The following is a 12,303-nucleotide window of genomic DNA, read 5'->3' as shown; positions in this document are numbered from 1 at the left end:
AAACAATTAACCATAATTAAGTTGTTACCAGTGACACGTTGATCACGGACCGACAGGATATCTCTAAACAATGGCGCATGTTGTTGTCATGTGACAGTCTATGTTAGCGGTCATGTGATTTCCTTGAAAATACAAAATGTGAGGAAAACGGAGTTGGATTATCTAAATTGATGTTTTGTTTTTGGTGTAGTATTTAAGGTGTAGGATCAATTTGTTTTAACCAGTACGGTTAGTAACATGGCAGAGCAATTCAGCGAAGGACCCTATCAGCCCCGGCACCGGAGAAACCTAACAATGACAGCGATCCCGAGACTGACACTGAATCTGATGAAATTGAACCACCCACCCCTACCCTAGCTGCAGCATGGACCGCCCTCGACACCCTAATCAGATTTGTGGAAGCACGTGACACTGACACTTTTTCCAACCAGCTTGGTACATTAAGAAACTTTTTGAGCAATTCTGCTGTGATGCCATGCCCGAACGCCAAACAGACTGTAATTTCGGATTTTTTAAGAGATAAATTCCCCACATGTACACGTATGTACATTCCGATTCCGTTTGTGTGAACTATACAACTTTTTATACTGACTGAAAATGAATTAGTGCAGCCAACTAAACGGGATCGCTTGTGAGTTTGTTAAATTATTCTTGTTCTTATCTTTTTGTATGCATATTTATTTGCCATGACGAATAAAGTGATTGAATTTGTATATGTTGTAATTTAAAGATCAATACTGTCGTAAACGTTTATTGCAAAGATATATTGTTCGTATGTGTATCCTACTGCGAAATAACGATGTGTTAAGCACCGTGGTTGTGTTGGTTCTTGGTCCTTTCAATGCTGACGGATGTGTCGAACACTCGGATAAGTCGAACTTTTCCCTTGGTCCCGACGAGTTCGACACAACGGGGTTCGACTGTATTTACTACATAGATAATAAATATTAAAAGCATATGCTTTTTGGTCAGGAAAACGCTGTAACCTGAAACACACGTTGTAACTTGCTCATGACGTCATTGTCAACAAGAATATATTCATGTTGTCTTCAAAAGATAGTTTGGAGAACTTGCCTTCCTGGTAGTCTGGCGCCTTTGTGGTCGTTGTCCTGCCGCCAAAAGAGACCTTGATCCACTTCTGTCCACGGAATATCTTCTTGGCAGTCGTCCTGCCTCTGGGGGACTTCAGGGTCCATTTCCGCCCCCAGGTAGATGGCATCCCTGCTCATAACAGTACAGAGAATATAGTTTACATTGCTGACACTTACCGTGTGCATAAATGCAACTTATATGCCTACACGTAAAATCTGAAACATGAAACTCAAGTTGTAATTTTGCAGTAGACGTCATGATAAACAAGGATGCATTGCATGTTATGGTTTATTCAAAAGATTGTTTGAAAGGAACAGTTGCATGCGTAAGCAACGGTTCTACTTAAAAAAGCAAAGAACACTTTAAATAATTTATGCTTCTAACACAGATTATGACTGCATGAGTGTACTTTTACACCGCTTTCAGCAATATACTAGCTATATCACGGTGAGAAACAACAAATATATGCTTCACACATCATTCAGATATGGAAAATCGAAATAGGCTGTTTGGATCGTCATGAGCGAACGCTTTAACCATTCGGTTATTCGACGATCCCCTAACATTTAAATGCAAAGCAAATATGTCGGGACGTGAAAAACAAAATTTCATCTAAGTTTTAAACTGAAATAGTGAATACTTTACCAGCAGGTGGCCAGTACACTGACTTTCAAAGTGACCATCCGGGACTTGCTTTGTCTCAAACTACCTATTGAAGGACGGAATGGTGGGTTAACACTACGTTATACTATCTATAGATAGCATCGTACAGGGCATGCACGAAGGGGGCCCTATCTACACTAACCCCTAATCTACCAGTCAAGTGCAGTCAGCATTGGGTCTACTGGGGGTGCTGAAAAGACTGGGGCCACAGAGTGTGCCAACCCTAAACTAGCTGGGTTGCTGTAACAACCATCCTGACTGTACAGTCAGGCCCTAGCACCGAACCTACTCCATGTACGCTCGGCAGGGGGCTACGCGGAGAGCAGACGCACAATGGAGCCACCATGAGACAAAAGCTCATCCCATCGGACCCTCGGAAAGTCAGTGTACTAAAGTCCAGGTGGAAGGGTTTAGAGTGACACAACACGAAATCCAGAGTGTGCCAGGGTTCCTGCGTCTGAAAGAAATGAGTCATGCATAAGCATCAGTAATCACGTTTCTCTCGGATGTAGATTGGATTAACAACAGCGAGTAAGTGTGGTTTTCTGCCACTTTGGGCAATTTTCCAGCGACGGGCCTCATACGTAGGCGTGGGGCATAGTATTTAAGTGAGGACTGGAACAATGGTACTGAACATGACGTGCCAACACTTGAACAACTAGGCTACACTACCACTCCGTTTACATGCAGAAACCAGTATCAACCTTTCCCATCTATACCTAAATGGCTGTGTACTATGAGATAATGAGTGTGCACTGTATATTAAACAAATATCCATGAAGATGCATATTTCCTTTCGAATAGATATGGAAACACCTACCTGTCTGGTCGTCTGTCGCCCTTCCGAAGAATCCTTGTAGTCGTCCTACCTCTACAGAAGTTCAAGACTTTCTGACTCCACGACGAATATTTCACATCACTATCGGTGGGTGCTCAAACCCCAAGCGGGCTTCAGTCGCTCGCCTCGGGTCGCTCGCTTACGCAACCTAATCCCAGTCGCCGAACCCGAAACAAAGGATTAGAGCTATTGAAAGCACCTCAATCACAAGTGTTTGCACAGAGGCATGTTTTCTTATTTAGCGTGAGCCAAGTAAGACCTGGTAATAGTCATTATTGAAACAAAACGAAACAAAATTTTCTTCCATTAATTACAGATTTATTTATGTAAGACAATATAGCTAAAACATAATCAACGGTTAATACAATACAGGTATAACCCATTGTAAATTTAAAATTACAAGTTAAACCCAAAGTGACATAGGTGTATGGAACATTCAATGTAAATCAATTAAAACAAACTATCGTCCGTGGGTGGGAATGTTGTAAATTGTGATGTGCTTATCAGTGCTCATCGCTTTCGTGACTCACTCGTGTTATTCTGCGATTACAGTCCGTTTGCCGTGAAAGCGTACCGATGAATGTCTCTTTAAACAAAAACGTAAATCGAATAAAATGAAATTACGATGGCAAATTTCTTATAATTTTATACCTTGCCAGTTGAACATTTAATTCTCAGAATTGTATTCAACTTAAGATGAAAGTTGTTAAACAAACGATCATAATTTCAAATCACTTTCTCTATTTGCATTACAAGGGGTTTGGGGTGCACAATAAATAAAATGTCGAGAAGTTGGGTTGTTCTAAGTTAACGCTCATCACGTACCGCACGTGCGCTTGTTTCATTGTTCTAACTGCTGCGCTTACCTCCTTGCAATACAAACCAGTAATAACGATTTGAATCTATAATCGTTTCTTAAACAACTTTTATCCTAAGTTGAATAAAATTCTAAGACTTAAATTGTCAGTTGCAAGATAAAATGATGTGAATTCGAAAAATTAATTTCACTATGTCTGGTATACGTTTTGTTTACAGTAAAAAAATTATCTCAACATCCTACACCAAAATACATGTAAATGAGGCACCACCATCACATTCACCAATGCATGGCGCACCACCACCGGCACTACATGGGACACCAAAACATCCACCAATGCATGGGGCACCACCAACGGCACACATTAGTACACCACAACATCCACCAATGCATGGGACACCAATACCGGCATAAATGAGTACACCATCACATCCACCAATCCATGGCACACCACCACCAGCACATATGAGACACCACCATCACATCCACCATGCATGGCAAACCGCCACCGGCATACATGAGCACACCATGATCACATCAAGGAACACATGTCGTACCGACACCTGCATACATGAGTACACCACAACATCCACCAATGCATGGGGCACCACCACCGGCTTACATGAGACACCACCATCACATCCACCAATGCATTGGGCACCGCCAGTGGCACTCATTAGTACATAACAACATCCACCAATGCACTGTGCACAGCCACCGGCATACATGAGGACACCACAACATCCACCAATGCATTGGGCACCACCACCGGCATACATGAGACACCACCATCACATCCACCAATGCATGGTGCACCACCACCGGCATACATGAGGACACCACAACATCCACCAATCCATGGGGTACCGTCACCGGCATACATGAGCACACAACAACATCCAAAAATGCATGGGCCACCACCATCCTCATAGATATACATGAGACACCACCAACACATCCGCCAATGCATGGTACACCACCACCCTCATACATTAGACACCACCATCACATCCACAAATGCATGGCACATCGCCACCGACATACAGGAGTACACCACTACATCCATCAAAGCATGGTGCACCGCCACTGGCATACTTGAGCAGACCACAACATCCACCAATGCATGGGGCACCACCACAGGCATACATGAGCAGACCACAACATTCATCAATGCATTCCGCACCACTATCACTGTACATGAGCCACCACCATCTCATTGACCAATGCATTTCATACCGCCACAGGCATTCATTAGTACATAACAACATCCACCAATACATCGTGCACCAAAACCGGCATACATGAGTACACCACAACATCCACCAATGCATGGCGCACCATCACAGGCATACATAAGCCACCATTATTACATCCACCAATGCATGGCTCTCCGCCACACGCATACATGAGTACACCACAACATCCACCAATCCATGTTCCACCACCACCCGCATACATGAGACACCACCATCACATCCCCCAATGAATTGGGCATCGCCAGCGGCATACATTAGTACACCACAACATCCACCAGTGCACTGTGCACAGCCACCGGCATACATGAGGACACCACAACATCCCCCTATGCATGGGGCACCACCACCGGCATACATGAGACACCACCATCACATCCACCAATGCATTGTGCACAGCCACCGGCATACATGAGGACACCACAACATCCACCAATGCATGGGGCACCATCATCGAGATACAGGATTACACCACTACATTCACCAAAGCATGGTGTCACCGCCACTGGCATACATGAGCACACCAAAACATCCACCAAATGCATGGGGCAAAACCACCGTCATATATAAGCACACCACAACATCCACCAATGCATAGCACACCACTATCGGTATACATGAGCCACCACCATCTCATTCACCAATGTATTGCGCACCGCCACCAGCATACATAAGTACATAACAACATCCACCAATGCATCGTGCACCGTCATCGACATACATGAGTACACCACAACATCCACCAATGCATGGGGCACTAAGAAAGGCGTATGTAACACACCACCATTACATCCACCAATACATGTTGCACCACCATCGGCATACATGAGACACCACCATCACATCATCCAATGCATTGGGCACCGCCACCAGCATACATCAGTACACTACAACATCCACGAATGCATGGTGCACTACCACAGGCATACGTGAACACACCTCAACATCCACCAATGCAAGCCTAATCGCCACCGGCATACATGAGTAGAACACAACATCCACCAATGCATGGGGCAACGAAACAAACATACATAAGCAACCACCATTACATCCACATGCATGGTGCACCACCACCCGCATAAATGAGTACACCACAGCATCCACCAATGCATGTGGCACCACCACCGGCATACATAAGACAACACCATCACATCCTCCAATGCATTGGGCACCGCCACCAGCTACATGAGTACACTACAACATCCACCAATGCATGGTGCACCACCACCAGCATACATGAATACACCACAACATCCACCAATCCATGGCACACCACCAAAAGCGGTATACATCAGACACCACCATCACATACACCAATGCATGGCAAACCGCTACCGGCATACATGAGCACACCACAACATACACCAATCCATGGTGCACTACCACAGGCATACGTGAACACACCTCAACATCCACCAATGCAAGCCTAATCGCCACCGGCATACATGAGTAGAACACAACATCATGGGGCACCAAAACAGGCATATATAAGCCACCACCACTACATCCACAATGCATGTTGCATCAACACCTGCATACATGAGACAACACCATCACATCCTCCAATGCATTGGGCACCACTATCGGCATACATGAGTACATAACTAATGCACTGTGCACAGCCACCGGCTTACATAAGGTCACCACAACATCCACCAATGCATGTGGCACCACCACCCTCATACATGAGACACCACCATCACATCCACCAATGCATGGGACACAGACAACCGCACACATGAGTACACTACAACATCCACCAATGAATGGGGCACCACCACCTGCATACATGAGGAACCACCATCACATCCACCAATGCATGGGACACCGACAACCGCACACATGAGTACACTAAAACATCCACCAATGCATGGTGCACTGCCACCGGCATACATGAGCCACCACCATCACATCCACCAATGCATGGCGCACCACCACCCTCATACATATACATGAGTCACCACCATCACATCCACCAATACATGGCCACAAATGCATCGTCCACCGCCACCAGCTTACATGAGACACCACCATCACATACACTAATTCATGGGGCACCACAACCCTCATACATGAGATACCACCATCACATCCACCAATGCATGGGGTATCACCACCGGCATGCATGAGCACACCACAACATTCACCAATCCACGGCGCACCACTTTAGGTATACATGAGCCACCACCATGTCATCCACCAAGGCATGGCGCACCGCCACCGGCATATATGAGTACACCACAACATCCACCAATGCATGACACACTGCCACCGACGTGTGAAAACGTCCATTCTAGGGCTCACAGCTTGTCGCCCACCAAAACAGTGCGGGGTAGATCCCCAATAAACCCCCCAAAAAGATAGGTTATCAGCATAATCTTTTACAGTGGAACTGTAGAGGTCTAAGGACTAATTTTAATGAGTTGCAGCTCTTAGTCCAGGATTTAACACCATCAACTTTCTGCTGGGGTACCACAACCCTCATACATGAGACGGCACCATCATATCCACCAATACATGGTGCACCGCCACTGGTATATATGAGCCCACCACAACATCCAACAATGCATGGGGCACCACCACCCTCATACAGGAAAAATAACCATCACATCCACCAATGCATGGCACACCGCCACTGATATATTTCAGTACACCACAACATCCACCAATGCATGGTGCACTGCTACCGGCATACATGAGTGCACCAAAACTTCCACCAATGCATGGGGCAAAACCAACAGTATACATGAATACATAACAACATCCACCAATGCATGGTGCACCACCACAGGCATACATGAGTACACCACAACATCCACCAATGCATGGTGCACCACCACAAGCATACATGAGTACACCACTAAATCCACCAATCCATGGGGCACTGCCACCGGCATACACGAAAACACCACAACATCCACCAATGCATGGGGCACTAAGAAAGGCGTATGTAACACACCACCATTACATCCACCAATACATGGTGCACCACCACCGGCATATATGAGTACACCACAACATCCACCAATGCACTGTGCACAGCCACTGGCATACGTGAGCACATCTAAACATCAACCAATGCAAGGCACACCGCCACCGGCATACATGAGTAGAACACAACATCCACCAATGCATTCCGCACAACTATCGGCATACATGAGCCACCACCATCTCATCCACCAATGTATTGCGCACCGCCACCGGCATACATTAGTACATAACAACATCCACGAATGCATGTTGCACCACCATCGGCATACATGAGACACCACCATCACATCATCCAATGCATTGGGCACCGCCACCAGCATACATCAGTACACTACAACATCCACGAATGCATGGTGCACTACCACAGGCATACGTGAACACACCTCAACATCCACCAATGCAAGCCTAATCGCCACCGGCCTACATGAGTAGAACACAACATCCACCAATGCATGGGGCAACGAAACAAACATACATAAGCAACCACCATTACATCCACATGCATGGTGCACCACCACCCGCATAAATGAGTACACCACAGCATCCACCAATGCATGTGGCACCACCACCGGCATACATAAGACAACACCATCACATCCTCCAATGCATTGGGCACCGCCACCAGCTACATGAGTACACTACAACATCCACCAATGCATGGTGCACCACCACCAGCATACATGAATACACCACAACATCCACCAATCCATGGCACACCACCAAAAGCGGTATACATCAGACACCACCATCACATCATCCAATGCATTGGGCACCGCCACCAGCATACATCAGTACACTACAACATCCACGAATGCATGGTGCACTACCACAGGCATACGTGAACACACCTCAACATCCACCAATGCAAGCCTAATCGCCACCGGCCTACATGAGTAGAACACAACATCCACCAATGCATGGGGCAACGAAACAAACATACATAAGCAACCACCATTACATCCACATGCATGGTGCACCACCACCCGCATAAATGAGTACACCACAGCATCCACCAATGCATGTGGCACCACCACCGGCATACATAAGACAACACCATCACATCCTCCAATGCATTGGGCACCGCCACCAGCTACATGAGTACACTACAACATCCACCAATGCATGGTGCACCACCACCAGCATACATGAATACACCACAACATCCACCAATCCATGGCACACCACCAAAAGCGGTATACATCAGACACCACCATCACATACACCAATGCATGGCAAACCGCCACCGGCATACATGAGCACACCACAACATACACCAATCCATGGTGCACTACCACAGGCATACGTGAACACACCTCAACATCCACCAATGCATGGGGCAACGAAACAAACATACATAAGCAACCACCATTACATCCACATGCATGGTGCACCACCACCCGCATAAATGAGTACACCACAGCATCCACCAATGCATGTGGCACCGCCACCGGCATACATAAGACAACACCATCACATCCTCCAATGCATTGGGCACCGCCACCAGCTACATGAGTACACTACAACATCCACCAATGCATGGTGCACCACCACCAGCATACATGAATACACCACAACATCCACCAATCCATGGCACACCACCAAAAGCGGTATACATCAGACACCACCATCACATACACCAATGCATGGCAAACCGCTACCGGCATACATGAGCACACCACAACATACACCAATCCATGGTGCACTACCACAGGCATACGTGAACACACCTCAACATCCACCAATGCAAGCCTAATCGCCACCGGCATACATGAGTAGAACACAACATCATGGGGCACCAAAACAGGCATATATAAGCCACCACCACTACATCCACAATGCATGTTGCATCAACACCTGCATACATGAGACAACACCATCACATCCTCCAATGCATTGGGCACCACCATCGGCATACATGAGTACATAACTAATGCACTGTGCACAGCCACCGGCTTACATAAGGTCACCACAACATCCACCAATGCATGTGGCACCACCACCCTCATACATGAGACACCACCATCACATCCACCAATGCATGGGACACAGACAACCGCACACATGAGTACACTACAACATCCACCAATGAATGGGGCACCACCACCTGCATACATGAGGAACCACCATCACATCCACCAATGCATGGGACACCGACAACCGCATACATGAGTACACTAAAACATCCACCAATGCATGGTGCACTGCCACCGGCATACATGAGCCACCACCATCACATCCACCAATGCATGGCGCACCACCACCCTCATACATATACATGAGTCACCACCATCACATCCACCAATACATGGCCACAAATGCATCGTCCACCGCCACCAGCTTACATGAGACACCACCATCACATACACTAATTCATGGGGCACCACAACCCTCATACATGAGATACCACCATCACATCCACCAATGCATGGGGTATCACCACCGGCATGCATGAGCACACCACAACATTCACCAATCCACGGCGCACCACTTTAGGTATACATGAGCCACCACCATGTCATCCACCAAGGCATGGCGCACCGCCACCGGCATATATGAGTACACCACAACATCCACCAATGCATGACACACTGCCACCGACGTGTGAAAACGTCCATTCTAGGGCTCACAGCTTGTCGCCCACCAAAACAGTGCGGGGTAGATCCCCAATAAACCCCCCAAAAAGATAGGTTATCAGCATAATCTTTTACAGTGGAACTGTAGAGGTCTAAGGACTAATTTTAATGAGTTGCAGCTCTTAGTCCAGGATTTAACACCATCAACTTTCTGCTGGGGTACCACAACCCTCATACATGAGACGGCACCATCATATCCACCAATACATGGTGCACCGCCACTGGTATATATGAGCCCACCACAACATCCAACAATGCATGGGGCACCACCACCCTCATACAGGAAAAATAACCATCACATCCACCAATGCATGGCACACCGCCACTGATATATTTCAGTACACCACAACATCCACCAATGCATGGTGCACTGCTACCGGCATACATGAGTGCACCAAAACTTCCACCAATGCATGGGGCAAAACCAACAGTATACATGAATACATAACAACATCCACCAATGCATGGTGCACCACCACAGGCATACATGAGTACACCACAACATCCACCAATGCATGGTGCACCACCACAAGCATACATGAGTACACCACTAAATCCACCAATCCATGGGGCACTGCCACCGGCATACACGAAAACACCACAACATCCACCAATGCATGGGGCACCACCACCCTCATACATGAGACACCACCATCACATCCACCAATGCATGGCGCATCACCACCGGCATACATGAGTACACCACAATATTCACCAATGCATGGGACACCAAAACCGGCATACATGAGTACACCACAACATCCACCAATGCATGGCACACCGCCACAGACATACATGAGTACACCACAACATCCACCAATGCATGGGGCACCACCACAGGCATACATAAGCCACCACCATCACATCAAGCAATGCGTGGCTCACTGCCACCGACATACATGACTAGAACACAACATCCACCAATGCAAGGCGCACCACTATCGGTATAGATCAGCCACCACCATCTCATCCACCAATGCATTTCGTACCGCCACCAGCATACATGAGTACATCACAACATCCACCAATGCATCGTGCACCACCACCGGCATACATGAGTACAACACAGCATCCACCAATGCATGTTCCACCACCCCTGGCATACATGAGACACCACCATCACATCCTCCAATGCATTGGGCACCGCCAGAGGCATACGTGAGCACACCACAACATCCACCAATGCAAGGTACACCGCCACCGGCAAACATGAGTAGAACACAACATCCACCAATGCATTCCGCACCACTATCGGTATACATGAGCCACCACCATCTCATCCACCAATGCATTTCGTACTGCCACCGGCATACAATAGAACATAACAACATCCACCAATGCATCGTGCAACGTCACCGGCATACATGAGTACACCACAACATCCACCAATGCATTTGGCACCAAAACAGGCATACATAAGCCACCACCATTACATCCACCAATGCATGGTGCACCACCACCGGCATATATGAGTACACCACAACATCCACCAATGCATGTTGCAACACCACCGGAATACATGAGACACCACCATCACATTCACCAATCCATTGGGCACCGGCATACATGAGTACATAACAACATCCACTAATGCACTGTGCACAGACACCGGCATACAAGAGGACACCACAACATCCACCAATGCATAGGGCACCTCAACCCTCATACATCAGACACCACCATCACATCCACCAATGCATCGTGCAACGCCACCGGCATGCATAAGTACACCACAATATCCACCAATGGATGGGACAGGAAAACCGACATACATGAGTACACCACAACATCTACCAATGCATGGGGCACTGCCACTGGCATACATGAGTACACCACAACATCCACCAATGAGTGGGGCACCACCACCAGTATACATGAGGCACCACCATCACATCCACCAATGCATGGGGCACCGACAACCGCACACATGAGTACACTACAACATCCACCGGCATACATGAGTACACCACAACATCCACCAATGCATGACGCACCACCACCGGTATACATGAGCCA

Source organism: Haliotis asinina, chromosome 2 (assembly GCF_037392515.1).
Source record: "Haliotis asinina isolate JCU_RB_2024 chromosome 2, JCU_Hal_asi_v2, whole genome shotgun sequence".
NCBI lineage: Eukaryota > Metazoa > Mollusca > Gastropoda > Lepetellida > Haliotidae > Haliotis > Haliotis asinina.
This window is presented reverse-complemented; position numbering follows the sequence as displayed.